The 25885-nt window shown below is 39.5% G+C and overlaps 1 pseudogene; it reads right to left on the bottom strand.

The window, feature by feature from the left end:
- Nucleotides 1-253: 253 nt before the first annotated feature.
- LOC102494035 (keratin, type I cytoskeletal 18 pseudogene) lies at nucleotides 254-25885 on the bottom strand (annotated as a pseudogene).

Genomic DNA, 25885 nt, shown 5'->3' with positions numbered 1-25885 from the left:
TGAGTGGCAGTGATGACTAGAAAGGATAGATATTGTCCTAAGACACATGTACTTACCCCACGCATGTTGACTGAGTGTCCATAGTGCGCCAGATTGTGTGCAGGGCAGAGGATGTGTTTATAAAGATTTCTCCACTCGAGACCCTTCCTATTATGAATTCTCAGACTAGTAAAAGAAACACATGCAAACTACTGGTTTCCATATTGTGGAATATATGGATAAAAGAATGGTAGCAGACAAATAGGAGCAATGATCACTGGCGCAACGGCAGACGTGTTCTGAGATAGGAATATGGTGTGAAGGCTGTGCGTTCCAGAAGTTTTGAACCAATCAGTGAGCTGGAACGTAGGGGCGAGTTAAAAAAAGAAAAATCCAGTAGTTGATGACACCTGCTTATATTTTTACAGAATTCATGACTAAGTGATTACGTTTTCACTGTTTTAAATGTTCTCAAACTCTTCTCCAATTTGCAGGCCCTAAATCAAATTCATCTGAATTTTAAAAAGAGAAAGTCTTCGAGGAAACCAAGTGTAGACCATGGGTATGAGAAGAAAAGAGACTTTGATTATAAAACGTATTTATACACGTATTTGTACACAGGATAAATGGGAATTTATCCTTTAAAAAATTGGAAAATGGCTGTGTGTATAACTCTTGTTCTTGCTTCAGAATGCAAGTATAGCAGAAGTTTTGTTCTTGTTGATGCTTTAGTATCTGTTTGTAATTGTGAATGACACAGCAACAAAGTGCTTCAGGAGTAAGTGGTTCCCTGAGAAAATATTGATAGTGAATTTCCCAAGCCCACTAAGAGTCAGAAACTGGCCGAGCACCTGATCAGCTCATACACTTAACACTGGATATTTGTGTTAATCCGTGCATTTATTCACTCATGAATTTCCTTTTCATGCCACAACTGATTGTAAAGAGTAAATGCAGCAACCAAAGAGATTTATTCCTGAGCTACCTGAGATACTTAAATCTAGTTAAATAATTATTGTCGTTACTGATGATTTATGCTCCCCTCAAGTGCTGAATCCATTCTGAACTACGGTTGTTTTGTTTTGTTTTGTTTTGTTTTCTTGGCCAGAGGACACACATCTTTGTCAGAGAGAGACAGAGAGACAGAGAGAGAGGGAAAGGAAGAAAGCATCCTCCTTAGTGAGACGTGGTCACGACATAATTGCAGTCCCTTCTCCATTTCGCCATCCTGTCAGGTTTTGAGACATGCAAACACTTTTATGCCCCGTATGTTTTTCAGGCCTCCAGGGGCAGGATTTAAACTCTGGTTAAGTACATGGGATCTAAACTCCAGATTTTTCATTTCCACAGCTTTCAATTCAGTCTGACACATTAAATCAAGGATTACATAGAGAACTTTTAGCAAAAAGATTTTAAAAAGAAAGAAAAAAAAAAACCTCACAGGGGGAGAAAAAACTTTTTTTTTTCTGAAAAACATTTTATTATGTTTATGCATGTATAATTTATTACCATGGCCCATGATATTTTACCTCACTCATAGAATAAATATGATGATGAGAGAAAGAGAAAATTAGAACATGTGGAAGACTTCCCCAGCAAAGGAGAAAATGTCCACGGTCACTGGATAAACATCACTGGAAGAAGTCCAGTCCTCACTGATATAAGACCTGGATCACACCAATGAAGGTTTAGGAAGAAAGAAGGATGTTCAGTCTTAAAAAAAAAAATAAAAAAGCAAATGTCTGCAAAGGAAAGTTGCTACCAATAACATTTATGCTTTCTCTTTGGCTATATCAGATCTACCATAGGTTTAACAGCTCATAAACTGAAGCCAACTTTCTGAATGATCATTTAATTCTTGAAAAGTAACCATAAACTAAGGGGGAAAAAATACTGAGATATTAATCCTGGCAGCAAGCAGCAATTCTAGGCCCAAAAGCTTAATGGGGCTGAGCTGAATGGGACATAACAAGATGACTACCCTAACAAAATACAGTCTGTGTCCTCCGATGGATGAGGAATGTTCTTTCCCCATTCGTGTTCGAACACGGGAGAACATAAAGTGCCTGTTAAACTGAGTAATGTTGCATAACTAAATTACAGGATTTTCGTTCAGTTCTCCAGTAGAGTATAAAACTCCTCAAACCTGGAAGTATTATTTTAATCAAGAGTCTGAATAAGCAGTCACTCATATTGCTGCAATATCTAAATTAACAGAAATAGTTTCTTTAGACTCCTCAGGCCTGTGAAACTACATTAAATGAACTTTTCACACATATGAAAGTTATATAATGAATGGGGGGATGTCTTGAGCTTTTTGAGGTAAAATTTTAATTTTGTGAAATGGGTTTGGAAGAAATATGGAGAGGAATTAATTTGTCATTTGATTTTAAGCAATTACATTTAATTTGTGTAAATATAGATATTTAACTTTGCTACTGTGCTAGCGTAATATCTGTTTTTCGAATGGAGCTAAACAATTTATACGATGTATGATATAGCTTTGGAGAGCTCTTATTTGTTTTATTGGGTAATTTGTATTCAGTGTGGGGGAGGTGATCTGAAGCTTTGCATTTAGTGATTGCAGAGGAGGCCCAGGCACACGGAAAATTCTGCATTTTATTTCACTGGGGTGACTCCACCATGACCTGGAAGGCTCACCTATAGATAAGATGGTTTGGCCTCAATAACACTTTGAATCTTTACATTCTCTGGGGTTTTGCACACTCCTTTAGACACAGGTCTTTGTCATTAATGAGAGTCGCATGAGTGGATCCCTGAATGACACTTTGGAGAATGCTGGAACAAGTTTTTAACAAGCTAACCCTTCTGGCTATAACATGAAAGGGAACCCTGTGTTTAAGATAGTGTGGGAATAAAAGGCAGAGGTAATTTGCACTGCTGAAGAAATAATTATTAGTTCCACATTGCTTTCCATGCAGTAAGTGGAGAAGAGGGGACAGTGTGCCTCGACTTTACGAAATCACTATTTATTTTTCTTCCTGACGACATATAAATTTGGTGGTCGGGAGGGGGGCAGGAATTTGAAAGATTTCCCGGCTGATCCTATTAAGGTGTTTTAAAAGGAAACATCATCACATTGCTCTCTTGCTCATTTTGACTGCCTACTTTGGAATAGCTTTGATGCCATTATGCTGACAGATTGTCTGGGTCTATATCTCACCGATGATACCCTCCCTACTGTAGGGGTGAATTTGAAGTGGGGGTGTGAAACTAAGGGACAAAAAAAAAACCCTCCATTTCATCTCACATATACAAGGGTTCTTTAAAAGCTTATGGCAAATGTGTACAATGAATAAGGTAAATTTGCATTATGAAAAAAACTGCATGGATTTCAAAATGTTTTTCACACTAAAATAAACTAAGATGTTAATTCAATGCTCCATGAAGCTTTTGAAGCCCCCCCTTGTACCAACTTGTTTTATACAACACAATAGAGCTCTGAGTTTTTTCCTATGTATAACCCAAGATCCTGAGGTTAAATTACTCTTCCAAGGCCATATAATTAGTAGACAGCAAAGTCAGGACAGAACAAAGCTTTTGTGACGTTACATCTTGGTGTACTTTCCATTATCCTATACTCCCTGACTCCTACATGGCCACACACTCTTCTAACTAGTAATGATTTTTGTGTACCCTGGGGAAAAAAATCAATTTTATTACATATAAAAGAACTATACATTCATAAAGTAGAAAGTGAATAAAAGCAGTAATATTTTTAGGTAGCTTATAATTTATTTCCTTCATGAGAGAGAAAGAGAGATAGGGACCCCCAACAGGTTATCACCAGATCACAACCCTCTTCCAGTTAGCCGGGATCACTGGCCCTGATGCTCCCTGCATGCTTAGGTCCACCCAGAACTGAAGCCAATGTGCTCCCAAAACGCTCCCGCATCACACAACAGGACCCTGTGCATAAGCCACTGCCGAGCCCAGATTAGAACGTAGACAGGGATTTACCATTCAATTTCATAATTATGATTACTGATACTTAATAAGAGAAATATCTCTGGTTAACCAAACTGACAAAAATGTATCAAAGAAATAGATATGAAAACAAATTTGCAGGACTCTCTCTATAGTTCATCTCTCACTGTAAGTTTATCCAGTGGAATGAGTTCTTGCCTTCCCCTAGATGAAAAGGGCAGACCCCAAGCTATTGGTTGGAGGAGAAAGAAATATGAAAGGTTACCTCCATTCTCTCTACTTGGCTGCCTTTCTGGTGCTGGTAAAGGATTAGAGCTTGATTTTTCTCTTGCCATTTTGAGACTTATTGTCAAGGTGGGATATTTTTCCTTTTAAAACCATAACCCACAGGAATGCATCTCTGCATTTGAAGGCCTTCTCCCAAGAATATAACTTTGCCTCCAGATTCTCTCTAGCAGAGTCTATTCAGGGGTTCTGGCCTAAAATCACCTCCCCTCTCACGTGACTCCTATTTAGGTCTCACAACAAATTCGCTTAGCTAGTGGAGTGGCCCCTTCTACAGTACCCAGTCAGTTTCCAAAACTGAATTATTTCCCAGGACAGAATAAAACTACAGTCGACAAAACCTTTCAACAGAATAGGACACAACAAAGGGCTTCCTTTATTTTATAAAATATGAAATCAAAAACAGGTACCCCAGTTCACCTCACTTGGAAGATGAGTCTGACACACAGCAAACCACCAGTCTTCTCCCCAAATCAAAATCTATTTAGCAATTCTCTTTCCATCTACTCTCTCAACTTTTTTTTTTTTTTAATTTACGTGTGGGTAAGAGATTTAGTAATCATCTAACTAGCTTTCATCAACCTACTTTTTGCAAATCCTGCGGAATGATCTGACTTGTCTCACTAGCATTTATTATTTTCAAACAGTGCCCTAAATTTCCTTTTTAATATCTTGTTAGAAATACAATGCTCCCTGCTTTTAAGAGGATAGTGCATTGTGCTTTTCAAAAGTTGACGTGAATATACGTGGGCAAAACTCTGAGAAACATTTTTGGTATGTCATTCATTTTCTAATGGCCATATTTTTCATTTGATAATTCTATTTCTGAGAGTATATATAATCCTGGATGAAAAAAATACACATAAAAACTATTTTAAAAAATGTATCTGGGACCAGCGGCTAGCGTAATGGCTATGTTGCTGGACTCCCATGTAGTCGACCGCAGTTCACGTCCCGGACCCGGGAACTTAAAACTCACGCCAGACGCGTGTGCGTGCGTGCCCAAGATCCAGAAAGGAGAACAGAGGAGAAGGGATTGTGGCGTGACCATTCCCTGCTGGGGGGTGATTTCTCGCTTTCTGTCTCTCTGTCTCTCTCTCTCTCTGTCTGTCTGGCGAGCTCACGCGCCCTATAGCAAAAATCTCTCCAAAAAAGTTAAAAATGTATCAGAAACAACAGCCTTCAACCAACCCTAGATTACAGACAAGTGTGTTCCTGCTGTCCTGAGAAATCTCTGGACATGGAACTGTGAACCTTCCAATGTTGGATTCCTTCATAGAGCATCACTTTTCACTGCTGTACCACCCTCTCGCCCCTGTACTAAAGCATTAGCAGTGACTATCAATGAGTCTTAAGACATTATTAAAATTATTTTCTTTTTCCCATTTGTATTTTTTTTAGTTTTATACACTGAACATATATCTTATTTAAAATGATTTTTTTTAGTTTTATACACTGAACATATATATTACTAAACCCAGTAATTGGAAAGCAAATGAAAAATAATAACTGCGGAATATTTTACCATTGAAAGACATGATCTAAAATGTGCACTTCTTTTTCTTTCAAGGACAAAACAAATGTAATCCTTTTTTTTAAGAAAAAAAGATTATTTATTTAATTCCATAATTATTATTATTTTTCAATTTGACCAGACAGAGGGAGCAAGAAAGGGAAAATGAGAAAGCAAACCACTAGGTCCAGTACTCAAACCATGGTCGGCCATGTGGGAATCCAGTGCCCTTAACCACCATGTCACCTGCCGGTTCCAACAAATGTAATTCTAAATGTTATAGAATTGCATCTGACCCCATTTTATCTTTTCCAGGTGCTTAGGTCACTGCTCTAATAGTATCTCCTCTTACTCTTAACCATTTAGGAGATTGTTTTAAAAATATATTTATTTAACTTTACTAATTATTATTAATTTTACCAGACACAGAGAGAGAGAAAGAGGAAGTGAGAAAGTAAGCTGCCAGGTTACTGGCCGTCCAGCGCCTTACCCGCCATGCAAGGGCCAGCCCTTCTTAACTCATCTGTAGTAATATTCTTCTATTGTTTTCTAAGGACTGTGTAAAAAGGAATAACACATGTGAAATACTTGGCACATAATAGTTCAACAGATGGCAGCTCTCATAATTTCTATTATGTCATTCTTCTGTATCTTTAATGTTGCTACATTGTACACTTTCAAATGCAGATTCCCCATACAACCCCAGAATAGTCTAATATCCTCAATGGCATGTAACATTCTGTTCAGCATCCTAATTGGATAATTCTGCTATTCAGGGCTTAGCTTTTAAAGTCAAGTCCTGAGGGCCTCAGTCTGACCACCTAATTTAAAGTGAGCTATAGGTCACTCTCACATTTTCCTGTACTTCTAGTTACTCAGATTTTCCTCCTTTTTTTCCCACCACTGTCTCCATAGACTTTTTTTAATTTCTTTTTTTTTTAATTCTCCTTGAGTGAGAGTGATAGAGAAAGAGATAGATACCCCTAACAAGGTCTTGATGCAGTGATCTATCCTCGGCTTCAGCCAGCCGTGGATCGGAGGCACAGAAGTTATAGGCAAGCATGTTCCCAGAGTACCCAGGGACATCTCTGGACATGAACTCAGAATCTTGTCATGTGTGTCCACAGACAGTTGTGTTACCACTATGCCACCATCTAGCCCCCCCCCCAAATAGATTTGTAGTTCTCAAGAACAAAACTATTGTCCTTAACAGGCACTAGTACTCTGTCTTTCAAGCAATAAATGATCAATAAATGTGTGAAATTGAATTATAAACTATGAAAAATGTATCATCCACACTAAGACTTGTAAGGAAGATGCTAATTTGAAAATCACTACTAAAATCTTGTAGTTATCCCCTCCCCATCAACACACACACCCCATTTATACACTCACAAAGACACCCACACATACACACACCCCTCTGGATTCTTGGTCTCTGCCATAATTTTCATAATGTTCAGTGATTAACCATGGCAGGCACCAGTTATAGGAAATCTTAGACATGCTCTACCTGGAAGCCAATGAGCCATTGTATTCTGCATATAGAGAAATAGCAGTAGGAAAACAGAGAGAAAAATGGTGATGTGAATGTTAAAGGTGAGCCTTTGGGAACAATAACACATTCACTGTAGTTCACTTGATAGTACAGTTTAGTAAAGTCTGATAGAAAATTCAAACCAATGTAAAGTTGATAAAAAACTAAACTCAAACTGAAGGAAAGCAGTCATGCAGATCTACAAAAAACTACAGCTTTTGTCAATAGCAATTTTGTTGTTCATTTTAGGATTCTAGGAGACATAGTTTGGGTTTTTTTTTCAATATATATGTATATATATGTGTATATATATGTGTGTGTATATATAATATATACATATTATATATATATTTTTTTTCTTCTTTGAGAGAGAGGTTAAAAAAAAAAATACTATAGGAACCAGCCCGTGAAACAATGGTTGAAGTGGCTGGGGCCACTATGGCCACTTGTGTGGTTTCAATCCCAGATTCACAGCGCAAAAAACACCAGGCATTTGTGTGTGGGTGCCCAAGAAGAAAATGGAGAAAAAGGAATTGTGGCATGTTCTTGCTCCCTAGGGAGGTATTTTCTCTCTCTCTCTCTCTTCTGAGTACACATGCTCTCTGGAAAGTCAAAATAAATAGATAAATAAAATAGTATGATTTTACTATAAATGCACACCATAAAGTAAAGAAATACTGAGTACCACTGAATTAGTCAAAAACCAGCCAATGGTTGATGCAGCTAGATCCCACATGGCCAACTGCATGGTTTGAACCTGGCAGCTTGAGACACATGGTGGGTGTAAGTACACATGTGCCCAAATCCTAAAAGGAAGGCAAAATGTAGGAGAAGGGATTGCAAAGTGACCATCCCACATGGGAACTGCTTTCCCACTTTTCTTCTCTGTCTCCCCAGCAAGCTCTGGCACCCTCTGGCAAAAATTTAAAAAAATAATAAATCAAGACTAAATTGGAAGGAAGGAAGGAAGGAAGGAAGGAAGGTAGGAAGGGAGTCCCTAGGAAGGAAGGAAGGAAGGAAGGAAGGGAGTCCCACAAAATTACCACATTTCAACTTCAAATTCTTCTGAGCCAGTGGAAATACTTGATCCTTTATGGATGCTCACCACAGCCCCTGGGCTTTCTCACAAAATCTGAACTCTTGTCTCCTCTCTTTCTTCTGATTTCTTCCTCTGCTACTAGATTTTTTACATTAGCATTTGAAAATATTCAGTGTTTCCCACATTTATCTACTGTCTTCTGATTTTTCTCTCACTTGTTTATACCTGCGTTCTCCATTATTCTCATCTCTCACTCCTAAACCCTCTTTAACTTTTAACACATTAATAATTTAGTATTTCTACAGTGACCTTTGTGATATGCTAAAGAACATCCCCTCCCCAAGATGTCCACATCCTAATTCTGAGGCTGTGATGACAACAAGGAGTCTGTAAATACAAATAAATTAATAATTTTTATAATGGAGAATATCCTGGAATATCCAGTAGTCCAAATGACATAATCAAAAATGTCCTTAGAAAAGGGAGGGCAGAGGGAGAAAGGAAGAGTAGCGGGAGTTATGATAAAAAACAAGAATTTAAAGCGATTCAAGGTAGAGTCATGAGCCAAGAAGTACAGACTCTAGAAACTAGAAAAGGCAAAGAAATAGATTCTGCCCTAGAGCCTTTAGAAGAAATCAGTTTTGCTAATACCTTTGCATTAACCCATTGATGTTGATTTTGGCATGCAGAACTTTAATAGAATGAATGTGTGTTATGTGTCTAATTTGCTAGAGAGTATGTGCACTCATCAGACAGAGAAAATGGGAAAGTGTGAAATCGCTTCTCTATCTCTCTCCACTTTTATTATTTTGGGCCTACACACACCACACACCACACCTGGTGTATTTTTCAAGACACTGACTCTGGGACTCTAACTGCACAATCCACCTTGTGAGATTCAGTTGCCTTAACTACCCCACTGCATGCTGGCCCAGATTTGTGTTGTTTTAAGCCATCAAGTTTTTGCTAATTCATAATAGCAGTAACATGAAAATAGCACAGTCTTATGCACTAGTCAAACACTTTTAGTCTTACTTTTGATTGGTCAGTAGCAACCTCCTAGCTCTCTAAGTACTGCTGGTTTTCTACGAGATTGTTGACTGATTAGTCTAAGATTCTTTTGCTTATTCCTTCCTTCCCACTAAAATTGTAAATATTGGGAACCAGCAGTTAGCGTAATGGCTATGTCGCTGGACTCCCACGTAGTCGACCGCGGTTCGCGTCTCGGACCCGGTGGCTTAAATCTCACGCCGGGCGCGTGTGCGTGCGTGCCCAAGATCCCAGGAGGAGAATGGAGGAGAAGGGATTGCGGCGTGACCATCCCCCCTGGGGGGTGATTTCTCGCTTTCTGTCTCTATGTCTCTGTCTGTCTGGCGAGCGCACGCGCCCTATAGCGAAAACCTCTCCAAAAAAAAAAAAAAATTGTAAATATTAACATTTCTGAAGACTCAGTCTAAAACCATGCCATTTCTTAGTCCCTGAGTGTTCTTACCTTCTGAGAAAGTACTTTGCTTGAAAGCAGTATCTCCATGTCATCTGCTGGTTACAGATATATTCACGTGCTTTCTTGAACACTGTTATCTCACAGATACCTAAAATTTAATGTGTTTAAAACAGCTAATTTCTATACTTTAAGCTTGATTTATTTCCAAAGTTAATCTCAAGGAAATGTACCATTTTGTAGCTAAGTTTTCTAACCTAAATCTTAAGGATTATAATATATACATCTCCCTTCCTCCCCTAAGAAATGCAATCAATTACTACGTTTGATCAAGTTTCCTACTATTTTTATGGCCAGTATCAGTAAACCTAATCTAATTCAAGTCACAATCTCAGACATGAATAAACTTATGTAGAGTTCTTATGACATAGGCCCCCTACATATTGTATGATATAGCAACCCCCATAAATACAAATCATTCCCTACCTAACAGCCAGTGATATTTAAACACACACACACACACACAAACATTAATTACTGGCTGAACACTCTTTGCCCCTAAGGTAATATCATTCAGGAAATCTTTCCTTTAGACTTTGATCTCTGCCTGATTCTCCACTTTCATTTTTCACTAATTCTATCTTTCTTTCAAATTACCTTTATAACTTCCTTTTAAAAAAATTGTTAAGCTGGGCTAGCAGTTAGTGTAATGACTATGTCGCTGGACTCCCATGTAGTCAACCGTGGTTCATGTCCCGGACGCGGTGGCTTAAACTCACACCGGGCGCGTGTGGTGTGCGTGCCCAAGATCCCGAGAGGAGACCGACCGGAGGAGAAGGGATTGCTGCGTGGCCATCCCCCCGGGGGGGTGATTTCTCGCTTTCTGTCTCTGTCTGTCTGTCTGGTGAGTGCACGCGCCCTATAGCAAAAACCTCTTAAATTTTTTTTTTTGTTAAGCTTTCCATTATCTTCTTTCACAATTCAATTTCTTTCCTTTTTTTTTTTTTAGGTTGGATTTTTGCTATAGGTCGTGCATGCTCACCAAGACAGAGATAGAGAGACAGAAAGCAAGAAATCACCTCCTGGGGGGATGGCCATGCCACAATTTCTTCTCCTCCATTCTTTTCTTGGGACTTTGGGCATGCACACACATGTGCCTGGCGTGAATTTTAAGCCACCAGTTCTGGGATTCAAACCATAGTCAATTATGTGAGAGTCTAGCAATGTAACTATTGCACCATCTGCTGATCCCCACAATTCAGTTTCATGAAATATTCTCTTTTGTCTAGAGTTCTTTCCAAATTATTACTCTGTACTTCAGCTTCAAAATTCACATTGTATTGGAACCAGCAGTTAGCGTAATGGCTATGTTGCTGGACTCCCACGTAGTTGACCGCGGTTCACATCCTGGACCCGGTGGCTTAAAACTCATGCTGGGCCCGTGTGTGTGCGTGCTCAGGATCCCGAGAGGAGAATGGAGGAAAAGGGATTGCGGCGTGACCATTCCCCCTGGGGGTGATTTCTCGCTTTCTGTCTCTATGTCTCTCTCTCTGTCTGGCGAGTGCACGTGCCCTATAGCGAAAACCTCTCCAAAAAAAAAAAAAATTCACATTGTATTTAAATATACTTCTTAAAAGTTTTTTCTCACATAACTTTTTTATCTTTGTTTTTTATTTGACACCTTGATAAAAGTGTAAATAAAACAATAAATGGCATATATTAGAAGTGTAAAATGGGATGAGCCTTGACATATATTTAAATCCATGAAAATGTGACCGAAATCAAGTACCCCAATAGTTTCTTCTTGCCCTATGTTCTCACAGTGTCAGGCTACACTGGTCTTATTCCTGATGTATTTTAAGTGTACATGTATGCCTGACACATAATGGAACTCAGAATGTGTTTGATGAGTGAATTAATGAGCAAAGATGTTCATCACGCATTACATAGAGAAGAAATGACTCAAACAGTTCACATCCTCATGATCAGAAATTTTATAAAATAATACAAAACTGTGCATCCCTGGAAATTATGTCTTAAGATGAGTTATATCTGAATATGTTCAAGAAGAAAAGCAAGGCTTAGAAATACCTATAAAACTTTATCCTAAGCATATATACATATATACTTAATTTATGTGTAGCTAGAAAAGATAATAGACATTGGCACAAAAGCTAGCAATGGAGATATTACAGGTGCTTTTAATTTTCTTTTTTGTGTTTCTGTGGAAGTTCCAAAGACTATGGACCTTTCCTGTGTCTTAGAATTTTGGTTAATGCCTATACTGTGGACAAGTACTAAGTATTTCCACATTCTAACCAAAACATCCAAAAAGCTGTCAGGCATCTCCCTCTTAGATTTGCTAAGAGGTAGTCAAATTGGTCTTTCTGCTGTCATCCTCACCATTTCATCTTGCCTCTGAAAGCAAAAATTATAATTTTGTCGGAGAGGAAAATTGGCAGGAAGCGAGGCATTCTGGATCTTTTCCGCCCCATTCTACATCTGGGGGGAAAGGCAGTGAATACCATTCCTTTAAGTGATTGTTATGTGCCTAAAAAGAAATATGCTTAGAAATTAAGGATGGCATTAGAAGAGGAAACTGGCATTGCTAGTCCTGGCTGGATGCCAGCCCAGCGGCATTTTTTCAAGGGCCCATCCATACTGCCTTCTGAGCCCAGAGTGGTAAGAAAGGTCTTAAGGACTTCAACTTGCATTATTTGGAATTTGGGAGCTTCTGTCCTTGGCGTCCTTTCAAGACAGGAGTGTGACCAAGAGAGTGCATTCTGAGCCAGCCCACCCTTCTCAGTGTGGTACAGAAAAGACAGACAAGTTTTCTATGTGGAAAGTGCAAACTACAAAAGAAAAAAAGTAACCCTTCAAGTCTTCTTGTGTCCCCGATTAAGAGAGCCTCCCTGTCCCAGAAGGTGAACACTAACAGCAAGAAAAGGGGAGGAGCTGAGGTGCTAAGCAGAGAGCTATGCAGTATAACTTCAATAGGAACCTCAAAGAGCCCCTCTGTGCACCATAAAGAAACAGCATTGAACATGTGTCCTGTGCAGAGGGCACTGAGTGCTACAAGAGAACAAAACAAGCAGCAAAACATGCACATTTATTTACTTATTTTTTTAGACCATTGCACATATGACCTGTCCTCATATCTTGACTTTGGAAAATTTCAGAAGATAATGACTTTAAGATGAATAGGTGGAGATAAACATTAAAGTGAATGGGGCCAGCAGGTGCCCTGGCAGTGTGGGCGCTGGACTCCTACATAGCCAACCACAGTTTGTGTCCTGGACCTGGTGGCTTGCTTTCTTACTTTCTCTCTCTCTGGTGAGTACATGCGCCCTGTAGCAAATTTAAAAATAATTATAATGATAAATAAAATTAAATTAATTATTCTTAAGAAGAGAGAGAGATTGAAGTGAGTAAGGTAGTAGACCATGCTTCCCTCTTCATGGCCCAGTTAATGAGTCAGACTTGAACTTTGTGCAAGATTGCTTACATTTGATTGGGCTGAACCTATTTATGTCAGGTTGAGGGTGACTGTGCCCACAAAGCCATGATGTCTGTTCCAAGAGTGCCACAAAGCCATGAAGTCTGCTCAAAGAGTATAGACAGGAAGTTTAACAGCATGCTCAAAGGCACTTATTAGAGACCCTAAGTCTGTGTCTTATTTGCATCGCCACTGAGTTTAGCCCTCTCTGTTATCTACTTATTCCTGTGTTAAACCTGTGTTAAATTTATTTTTTAAGTTTTGAAGTGTGTTCTTTTAAAAACTATATTTATTTATTTATTTAATTCCATTTGGTATTATTATTATTATCTAATTTGACCAGAGAGAGAAAGGGAAAGGGAGAAAGCAAGCCACCATGTCTGGAGCTTGAACTACAGTCGGCCATGTGGGGATCTAGCACCTTTAGCCACCATGTCACCTGCTGGCCCTTGAAGTGTTTTTATTTGTTTTTCTTTTCTGAGAGAGAGAGAGATTCCTCCCCATCAGGATCTTTGTGCCTAACCCAGCCCCAGCTCAGTCAGCTTGGATCATGGGTATGCACCTCCAGTTTGTAAGCAAGTTCTTGGGACACAATCCTGAGATCTTCCTGTATGGCTCCAGTTGCATTGCCATTATGCCACTATCTAACCTCTGCATTATATGTCATCATTAAAAAAGCACAAACTCTCAGAAGCCTCAATGCAAAGAATAATTGCATGAATAATTTTGTAGGATTCTAATATAGGTAAAAGATTGATATACTTTCATAGTGCGTCAGTACAGGTTATCTTCTCCTCCTAAATGTGGTTCAAGATATATGATTTTATTTTACTTTATCTATCTGTCTATACGTATTTATTTATTTCTAGTTTTTGCTATAGGGCACATACACTCACCAGAAAGAGAGAGAAACAGAGAGAGAGGGAAATCACCCTCTAAGGGGTTGTCCATGACCCAGGCCCTTCTCCATTCTCTTCTTGGGATCTTGGGCATACACGCCAATGTGCCTGGCATTATTTTCAACCACCTGGGCCCAGGACTCAAACTGCTCAGTCAGCCATGTAGAATACAACTGCCTTAACTTCCACAGTGTCCCCACAAGTTTTATGGTTTTTAACCTGTTACTAATTTATCAGCTATTACAGATATTAAGAAATGCCTCATCTATCTATTTAGTCTGATGCCTGTAAGCAACTAATTGACAGTAAACATACTGACCAGTCGATATTTTTTCCATTTTTTCACCAAATATACTTTGATATATAACAATTGTAAACCACAGAAAACTATGTTTTAACATATACACATGCTCATATATTTTAAAGATATACTCACAAAGGAATTTATTAATATATAACCTCAATGTGATCACAAAGGAAGTAACATCCACCCTTAAAAACTAGAAACTAGATACTTTAGAAATACCCCCTTTCTATTCCTACTAATGCTATTTAGTTCTCTCATTAGTCTATCAGCGAAGAATTCTGTATATCATATTTCAATAGTCCTACTGTAGTTTATACAGCAGTGGTGTTCATATTCATTAAATATAAAACAAAAACAAGTAGACTCAGAAACTCTGTCTAAGGGAATATATTATTGACTTTCTTCTTGGAAGCTAGAATGGAATTATTGCATTTGTAAGTCACTTTGTTTAAAGGTAACTGAATGTAGATATATTAATTTAATAATTTAATACATTGGATGCAAAATAAATGAAAAAGTGTATAAGTAAACATATGCATATGTATATTTTATATGCCTGTATAGGTATGAAGAGACTTCAAATATTTGTGGAAAAACAAAATTAGTTTATTTTATTTGAGTTTCAAAACGAAATTCATCTGTAGTTTTTGACAATAGGTATTTCCATGAACATTTTGAAGACACCCCTCCTCCCCAATATGTCTCTTAAAGATGTTAAACTTGATTTTATATCAGGGATATTACACCTGGGTCCCTCTCCCTGGAAATTCAGCCTCCAGAACTTTACCTGTTTGCATAACTCTAGTTATTCAGGATTTAGCTTACATATGAATTTCCTTAGAAAAGCCGTCATTCTACCCTCAAATCTAAAATAACCCCTAAGTTATCTAATTATCACATTTTTCTACTTTATTTGTTGTTATAGCTCTTGTCACTCTCCAAAATTATCCTGATCATTCTATACTTTACTAAGTTACACTTTTTTTTTTTTCCCGAGATTTTTGCTGTCGGGCATGTGTGCTCACTAGAGAGACAGAAAGCAAAAAATCACCCTCAGGGTGATGGCTTCAAAGCAATCTCTTCTCCTCCATTCTCCTCCCGGGATCTTGGGCATGCACACACACACACACCTGGGATGAGGTTGAAGCCACCAGGTCCAGGACTCAAACCATGGACAGCTATGTGGGAATTCCACAATGTAGCACTATGCCATCTGCTAGTCCCACTAAGTAACACATTTCTAACCCCTCTGAGAGGCAAGTTCTGTGAGAACTAGGATCTCACTAACCACATTTCAAATTTGAGTGCTTCCTATACAGAAATAGGACTAGAAACATATATATATATTAACAGTATGGCCAAAGTTAAGGAACTGGAGATGAAATAGAAAATATTTCCTCTCTGGAGTCAGCCAGTGGTGTGGTTGTTAAGGCAGATCTATGGCTGACTAAACGATTTGAGCCCCAGACCTAGCAGCTTGAAGAACATGCTGGATGTGCGATCATGCACTCTCAAAATCCTGAAAGGAAGGAGGGAGGAGAGGAGAACAGATTACAGTGTGAACATGTCCCATGCAGAGGGTACTTTCTCACTTTCCCTTTATCTTTCTCTGTCTCTGTCTGTCTCTGTCTCTCTCTGGCAAGTGTGAAAGACCTCTGGGAAGTTAAAAAAAAAGACAAAAAGATATGTCAATGAATTTTTTAGCAGTAGTCACTTAGGTTCAATCAATAAAGAAGCACCATTCATTCATCTGTGAGTGGCCCTTTAAAAGGTTCATGGAAGTGCATATTATGGAAAACTTTTCATGGATTTCAAATTTTTTGCACCAGAATAAGCTTGTACTTTAACTTCATTTTTTAACAAACTTTTTGAAGTCTCTCATGTATAGTTAATAAACTTTTATTCAGCTAGTCATTTGTTAGCTCTATTCCTGGCACTGAATCAAACAAGAAGCCAGTCCCAAGATGCTTATCAAAGAAAATGTTGGTTAAGCATCAAATCAAGTCCGATTTTATATGTAATAGTTATTATAGTCTGCTTGGCCTACCGTGACAAAATATCAGTTTGCATGTTTTAGAGACAGAAAGTCTAATATCCAGGTACCGTAGTGTTAGTAAATGTGAGGGCCCTAGGCTGGGTTGCAGATGGCTACCTTCTTGTTATGTATTCACATGGCTTTCTTAGGTTCATACATGTACAGAAAGACAGAGATCTCTCCAACATCCCTTCTTATAAGGACAATAACCCTATCAGATCAGGGTCATACCGTGATGACCTCGTTTACTTTACTCCAACTATTGCCCACTGAAGATTAAAACTCCAACGTAATAATTTGAGACGAGGACCAGGGATATAAACATTCACTCCTTAACATAGGTTATTAGACTTATTTCATCTTGAGGATGGTAAGAAAAATAGGAAACCATTTATTCATTCAGTAAAAATTTTCTGAATGCCTGACACATTACCAGGCACTACAATTCATACTAGCAATAAGAGTTGTTTTTCTGGAGGAGCTAATGATCTAATGGAAAAAGAGACATGATAAATCAGAATGCAACTTAAACAATTTAATAGGACCGACACACAGCACTCTGAAAACACAAATAAGGGAACAGATAGATCTGTCTGTGAGAGTCTGGAAAAGATAACATAGAAAAACAAATATTTATTTGGGTCTTAAATGTTGAGTGGAATTGTGTAATTCAGAAAACAGCTATATAATCATGATGGAGAATGTCTTGAGTTTGCATCTTTATTTCTGAGTAGCATATTTCTCAAAGATTCTTTTCTGAGTGCCTTCATAGTCTGGAGCTTGGAATGTTTGTCTCACTCCGTCTTCACCTCTCTCTCACTAGAATCCAGAGAGAAAGGGAATGGAAGTTGCAAAGCATATAGCTACTCTTCTTGTCAAGGTTGGCGTTATCTATAGTGCCTGCAAGAAAATCCTTTTTCTCTCATTCCATTGGATATTGATTTCATGGTAATACATCTTATACCATGGTAGGTTTTAAAGTCAGCACAGAAGAGAAGAACATTTATGAGGGGATCATAAAAATCCAGCTGCAGTGACACTGAGAGTAGGGTACCACTGCATGATTCTGGAACCACATGGGAAGGTCGGGGGTTGGAATCATCAGTCTATCTGAGCACATCGCATTGTCCTGGCTGGCTAGAAGACTGAGTAGAGGATGGCAGTGTGACAAGTTGGAGGTCCCAACTCTCTCTCAAAAAACTAATAATAATAATAATTAAAAAAAAACTTTATCGGGAACCAGCAGTTAGCATAATGGCTATGTCGCTGGACTCCCACGTAGTCGACCGCGGTTCACGTCCTGGACCCGGTGGCTTAAAACTCACGCCGGGTGCGTGTGCGTGCATGCCCAAGATCCCGAGAGGAGAATGGAGGAGAAGGGATTGCGGCGTGACCATCCCCCCTGGGGGGTGATTTCTCGCTTTCTGTCTCTATGTCTCTCTCTGTCTGTCTGGCGAGCGCACGCGCCCTACAGTGAAAATCTCTCAAAAAAAAAAAAATCCTTAATCCTCCTGAAGGCTGGGTCATCGCAAGACTGGTCCCCCTGGGTGTCGTTTGTCTTGAAGATGGGCCACGCGCTTCGGGTCCTCTGAACGTCACTCATTTGGGAATGCATTTCGGGTTCGTGACGACTACCTCAGGAGGACTCTGGACTCCGCCGCGCTCCTCTGGGGATTCTTGTCGAGCCCTGCAGTGAAAATCTCTCAAAAAAAAAAAAAAACAAAAAAACAAAACTTTATCACGAGACTGAGGACTTATATCAACCAACAATGTTTGCCCTTCCCTTGGATGACTTTTATTTTAAAGTGAATAGTTATAATGAGCAAGTCTAATAAGATCACTTTCATTGTGTTAAAATACACACACAAATTTTAAACTTCCCGAACACTCAAGTTTGTAGTCATTTATTACTACGGCACATTAATAAGCATTATTGGCCTCTCTTAATTAACTGAAAGAGAACCATAGCATCTGCATATTAATGATGAGAGAGCAATCTAAAACTTGTATCCAAATGCTAAGTACCAGGCAGTATTTTCAGTGTCTTCCCAGAATCATCTTATAGAATCTTTAAAACAACCCCATGGAGTAGTTACTACTATTTTTTAAAATTTACTTTTTAATTCCATGACTGAAAGTAACAGAAAAGAGAGAGATAGAGATACACTGACACCATATTTGAGGGTCCTCACACCATGACACACTCCCAGCTTCAGCCAGCCTGGATCATAGGCATACATATGCCTGGCATACTCAGATCTCTGGACATGAACCAGCAGCTCTTGCGTGTGAGTTTCCTTTCAGGAGCATTGCGTTTTACTGCTTAGCCACTATCTGGTCCCAGAAGTTAATCATTTTATCTCCGTTTTACTTAGAGGGCACTGGGAGTTAACAAACTTGCCCAAGCTCACAGTAGAAAATAGAAACTAGGATTTAAGCCCAATGGTCTAACACCAGAGTTTCTGGTCCTAAATTCTAAAATACACTGTCAAGCAAAAAGAAAGCTCTGTTGATCAGTAAATTTGAGAAAAAATTTGATTAAAGCAAAATTTTACTGGTGATAAAATACTTATTCCCTTTTTGTCTTCTACAGCCTTTCTTAATTTCTGAAACTGTGTCATAAAAAAGTTCTAATTACTAGTAGGTCCATCTACGAAAAATGCCATGTTACATGTCTGTGGTCTATTAAGAACATAAAGAAAGGACACAAGTCTAGCAGCAGAGCAGAGAGAAAATGATTTTTACATATTTTTACATATTATTAAGAATCAGCCTTGTATTTTTGTCTTACGAGTAGTGTCCCAAAGACCTGCAGTGTCTACTGTGTTAAGTATGGGTTCAAGAGATTACGGGCACTGATGGGCCTCTGGTTCACTATTTCCTTCTCCTTGCAACCTCGCATTGCTATACATCTGTTTTGTTGATTCAGAAGAGCACTTGAGATGCTTTACAGTTGATTTTGACAAGTGCTACAATTTGATAGGGGAAGATAATTCTTGCTGAGATGATTTTCAAAGTACAGAAATTATACTTTTGAGTAGATATTACCTTTCTTTATGATCAGAATTTTCATTTAATATACAGCACACTTAAGCTTGGTAATCACATTTCCCTTTTTCTGAAAAAAAAAAGAAAAAAGAAAAAAGTGACGGGTGTCTTTGATCTCATATATTAAAGCATTACACATTAAAATCTTATTCCAGATTCTGATTGTTTTCTTTGTTGCAGATAAAGCATGTCTGCCAAATTTAAAGATATCAGATTTATAAAATGCTATATGAATATGAAGTGGGATTATTAATTAAATGAGAGTCTCCTGATCATGTGATTGGGCTGATTGATGAGTTCCTGGGATGTACATTTTCGGCATGCCTTTAAATCCACTAAACTGAGAATTAATCACTAGTGCCTTAAAGACCACAGACTTATTATGGATAGAGTAATCACTTTTTAAAAGTAAAATATAGGTGTATGATTTTAATTTATATTTTAAAGTATTCCTTTATCACATAGACTTCCTCACTAGGTCAATTATAAAAAAATATTTTAATATTTGACATTTGAGATAATTATTGATGATAAAATCATTGGTTAGCTTTGTTTTACTAATGCTATGCCAAAGGTTGACAAAATTTTAAATATCCTCAATGTTTAAAGCTTATCTAATGCCAAATCATGATTCTAACTTGACTTAAAGCAGACTGAATGGTTCAGTGCTTTGGGGTCTCAACCCTGTCTGCAAGGTTCATCTCAACATAATATCCTCAGTAATTAAAGCCTTTATTATTGATATGATGGAAACTAAACCTTAATCCATACTTTATGTTAGAAGATCCTATCTGAGCACTCAATCCATCTTTGTATAATTTTGTACATTACAATGCAAAAATAAATGGAACACAGGTAATATGGGATGGACTTTAGTTACATTAAGCACAATCTGTACTCTTGCCACACAACATGGATGTCAGTACTTCAGGACAGTAAAACCACATCTCAGAATTCTTCTCTGGCTACTTGGGTCTATTGTTGTCAATGTGGGTTTTTTTTTGGTTTTGTTTGTTTGTTTGTTTGTTTTCTGATTTCTCTAGTGGGTAATTCAAATTCTAGATCCAATAAATAGTCCCAAATTAAACTTCCAAAGTGTCCTCTGCCTAATACATATTATTAAATAATTCTTGTTTCTTTTATGTGATTAGAAATAAAGACTTAGGGAACCAGCAGTTAGCGTAATGGCTATGTCGCTGGACTCCCATGTAGTAGACCGAGGTCGTGTCTCGGACCCGGTGGCTTAAATCTCATGCCGGGCGCGTGTGCGTGCGTGCCCAAGATCCCGAGAGGAGAATGGAGGAGAAGGGATTGCGGCGTGACCATCCCCGCTGGGGGGTGATTTCTCGCTTTCTGTCTCTATGTCTCTGTCTGCCTGGCGAGTGCACGCGCCCTATAGCAAAAACCTCTCCAGAAATAAAGACTTAAGTTTGTACCTCCTCCTCCTCCTTCTCCCCTTCTCCTCCTCCTTTTTCTTCTTGTTCTCCTCCTCCTCCTCTTCCTTCTCTTCCTCCTCCTCCTCCTCCTCCTGCTATAGGGTGTGTGTACTCACTGGAGAAAGACATAGAGGGAAATTGAGAAAGCATTCACCCCCAGGAACAATGGCCACAATCTTTCCTCCTCCATTCTCATCTAAGGATTTTGAACACACACACACACACACACACACACACACACACACACACACACTCCTAGCATGCCTCCAGGTCTGAGATTTGAACCATGCTGCCTGCCATGTGTGATCCAGCAACTTTACCCACCATGCTACCAGATGACCCACGTTTGTACTTTTATTCTGTTTCCCAGCATTGAAAAAATAATTTATTTGTCTAAACCATAGATTTCAAATCGACGCACTCAGTGTCCTAAGATTATTATTTTCTCAATGGACCTTCTGAGAAGATTAAATAAAATAATGAATGCAAAGCTTAAGAACACTGCTTGGCACCCAGGAAATTCTCAGAAACTGTTAGCTGTGATTAATGGTCTTTTTATTACCAATGCTACTTTCCTGGTTACTACAGCATGACTGGTTTCTAATAAAAATAATACTTCATTCTTCCATTTTCTACCTACTTCGGTTCTCTTATGCAACAACACTGTAAAATATGGCTTTCATTTTGTAAGCTCTCTAATTAAAAAAAAATAGCTGTAGTTCATAACTAAAATGCTAAAAATGCAAAGATTTCTATTATTTGGCCCCCAAATTTTTATAGCCTATGTTCTGTTTTTCCCCTGTTATAACTAGATTACCTTTTTAAAAAAGTTTATTTATTTTATCCATGAAAGAGAGAGAGAGAAAGAACCAACAGGTCTTTACACCACAGCCCACTAGTTTAGCCAGCTGGTTCATGGACACATGTATATCTAGCATACCCAAGGAAGTCTCCAGATACAAACCAGAAACCTCCCTATGTGGATTGGTCTCACAGAGCATCATGCTTTAGCATTGCACCACCAATTGGACCCTCCAATTAGATTACCTTCTGATTGCCAATTTCACGTCACATTTTCATTCTTGCATTTCCTTTTACGTGTATAGAAGTTAATACAATAATCGATGGACTGCAGGGATTTCTGAAACTTTTTTACATGATTCAATTTCAGGCTCTTCTTACACTCATTTTGATTATGGACGTGATTAAGCTTCACCAGGCTCTTCTTACACTCATTTTGATTATGGAGGTAATTATGCTTCATTTATTTGGATAAATAGAGGCAAGGACTCTCAGAAATAATTTTGTCATTAATTTTACTGGACTCAAAAATTTGCTTGATTTCTACTCATGTTATGGGTATGTGCAGACGCTTATTTCTGAAAAGCCCATTTTCCTGTTTTACTTCAGAGCAGCTACTTAACTACAAATGACTTTCTTTTTGATGGTTGATGATGCTTCACCTTCTCACAGCCATCATTTTTTGTTCAGAATTGGGACTAGCAGTTAACATAATGGCTATGTCACTGGACCCCCATATAGTCAACCACGGATCGAGTCCCGGACCCAGTGGCTTAAACTCACGCCAGGTACATGTGCATGCATGCCCAAGATCCCGAGAGGAGAATGGAGGAGAAGGGATTGTGGCGTGGCCATCCCCCCTAGGGTGTGATTTCTTGCTTTCTGTCTGTCTCTCTCTGTCTTTCTGGAGAACACTCGTGCCCTATAGCAAAAACCTCTAAAAATAAAAAGAAAGAAAGAAAAGAAATACAGATATAGGGGAGCTATATCTGATCACAGACTGCAACCTCTAAATATAGCACTTGGGCCAGTCCTTATTTTTAGCTTATTTCATTGTGATCTGCCTTTTTGTTTAAAAAAGCCAGAGTGTAGATGGAGAGAAATGTTTGACCCCATCTATGCCCCCCTTCAACACCGAATTTGTCTAACAGAATACCTCATCGGAGTCAGAGAGGAGACAAGAAAATGATGGTAGGTAGAATTAGATCATTCCTCACTAAGAGGCTTTTCTTTCTTTCTTTAAAATCTTTCCTGAGGTATAATTAACATACATAAAATTCACCTAAGTGTACAGTTCAATATGTGTTAGTCATTTTACGCAGTTGTACGACCATAACCACAGTCTAGTTTTAGAACACTTCCATTGTCCAAAACAGTTCCTCATTTGACCAATTACAGTCAATCTTCCTTCCCACCCTTTCCCAGTACACCACTAGTCTGTATTTTGTGTCTATAACTTTGCCTTTTCTAGCGACGTTGAATAAATGTAATCATATATAGACATCACTGACTTACGGCTTTTTTTTTAGTTAGCATAAAGGTACTGAGGACCATCTGCATTGTTTCATCTATCAGTAATTGGTTCCATTTTATTGCTGAATGGCATGTCATTGTATGGATATATCACAATTTGTTTAGCCATTCAAAAGTCGGTGTTCATTTAGGTTATTTCAGTTTATTTCTAATAAGAACAAAGGCGTCTACAAACGTACACTAGCCTTTAAATGGGCTTACGGGTTTTTTTGTTGTTGTTTGTTTTATTTACTTTTTTTTACTTTTTTCTTTTTGAGAGATTTTCGCTGTAGGGCACATGAGCTCGCCAGACAGACAGAGAGAGAGAGACAGAGAGACAGAAAGCGAGAAATCACCCCCCAAGGGGGATGGCCACGCCACAATCCCTTCTCCTCCATTCTCCCCTTGGGATCTTGGGCACGCACGCACATGCACCCAGCATGAGTTTTAAGCCGCCGGGTCTGGGACTCGAACCACGGTTGCGTGGGAGTCCAGCGACATAGCCATTACGCTGTTGGTCCCAAATGGGCTTACGTTTTTATATCTGTATAGTCTTATGAGAAGCATAAGTTTAATTTTTTTTCTTTTTTTTTTTTTTTTTTGAGAGGTTTTCACTATAGGGCGCTGGCACGTGCCAGACAGACAGAGACAGAGAGACAGAAAGCGAGAATCACCCCCCCAGAGGGGGATGGTCACACTGCAATCCCTTCTCCTCCATTCTCCTCTCGGGATCTTGGGCACGCATGCACATGCGCCTTGCGTGAGTTTTAAGCCACCGGGTCCGGGATGCGAACCGCGGTCGACTACGTGGGAGTCCAGCGACATAGCCATTACGCTAACTGCTGATTCCTCATATGTTTAATTTTGTAAGACACTGCTGCCATACTCCTTAGCAGAACTGCGTACCAATTTACTTTCCCACCAATAATGTATGAGGGCTTCACTTTCTCTTTATCTTCAACAGCACTTCATACTATCTGTCTCTTTTTTTAAACCTCTGCATTTTTAATTGGCCTCTTGCTTTCCAAGGGTCCCCTGCTTCTGTTATCTCACCACCTTAGAACTTTGGTGTCCTTGGACTCAGACATCACCTTGCCATCTTGCCTGTGGGTGGTGGTCTTTTGGATGGTCTACATGGAGTTACTGCTGCGAGTCCAATTACTGAGATTGAAGTCCTCGCTTCCTCGCTGTCTTCCAGCAGGCAATAGTAGGTGGCAATCTCAGCCTCCAGTTTGATCTTGATTTTCAGTAGGGCCTCCTACTCCTGGGCCTGGTGCTGCCCCTCTGCCCAGGTCTGTGCCAGCTCTGTCTCCAGGTGCAGCAGGACTCCATTGAGCTGCTCCATCTGCATAGTTTAGGGAGCTTCCACCTCACTCAGGCTGTTCTCCAAGCTGCCTTCAGATTTTTCATGGAGTCCAGGTCAATCTCCAATAATTGGGTGGTGCATCTCAGTTCTATGAGTGTCAATTCTGCAGCTCCAACATAGGTGGAGTGTGTGTTAACCACTGTGGTGCTCTCCTCAGTCTGCTGGGACCAGTATTTGTCCAGCTCCTCTCAGTTCTTCTGAGCTAGCTCATCATATTGAGCTGGGTGTCAGCCATGATTTTGCTGAGGTCTTGAGATTTGTGAGCAAGCACTTCCACAGTCATCCCAGAGCTGGCAATCTGGACTTATAGACCATTTAGTTCCTCCTTCATGGTTCTTCTTCATGAAGAGCAGCTCCTCCTTGAGAGCCTTGATCTCTGTCGCTAGCTGCAGTTGAATGACACTGGTGTCATCAATGACCTTTTGGAGTCCATGGATGTCACTCTGCACAGACTGACGCATGGCCTGCTCAGTCTCATACTTGACTGTGAGACAGGTATTGTCTATCTGCAGTACCATGTGGACATTATCCATAGAGTTTACGAAGATTTGCTCCCTCAGATCCTTGATGGTCTTGAAGTAATGCTCCCAGTTTCTGTCCTGGGGTCCCTTCTTCTCTAAGTGTTCCTGGATTTTTCTCTCCACCCTCCAGTTATCAGTCTTCATTTTTTTTTCTTTTTTGGAGAGGTCTTTTGCTATAGGGTGCGTGCGCTCGCCAGACAGACAGACAGAGAGAGAGACAGACAGAAAGCGAGAAATCACCCCCCCAGAGGGGATGGCCACACCGCAATCCCTTCTCCTCCATTCTCCTCTCGGGATCTTGGGCATGTACGCACACACCCCCGGCGTTGAGTTTAAGCCCCCAGGTTCGGGACTCGAACCGTGGTCGACTACGTGGGAGCCCAACAACATAACAATTATGCTAACTTCTGGTCCCCAGTTTTCATTTTTCTCACTCTGTCCAAGTAGGATGCCAAGCAGTCATTCAAGTCTTGCATGGTCTCCTCAGCCTGGATGCTCCCCATTACCCCCAACCCCGTGGCCATCACTGTTGCTAGGCCCTCATCCCCCAGCTGCCCTGGACGTTGCTGGTAAGCGAAACAGAGATCTCGGAGCCTGAGCTCTCTATGCCTGCATAGACACTGGCGGCACTGCTGGCTGGCCAGACTCCGTGTTGGGCACCTAGACAGAGTCCAGGACCAGTCGTTGGTGGAGACGGTAGTGGAGTGGGTGGTAAAGATCAT

The sequence above is a fragment of the Tupaia chinensis genome, unplaced genomic scaffold, assembly GCF_000334495.1.
Source record: "Tupaia chinensis unplaced genomic scaffold, TupChi_1.0 Scaffold139935_1, whole genome shotgun sequence".
Taxonomy (NCBI): Eukaryota; Metazoa; Chordata; class Mammalia; order Scandentia; family Tupaiidae; genus Tupaia; species Tupaia belangeri.
This window is presented reverse-complemented; position numbering and strand designations above follow the sequence as displayed.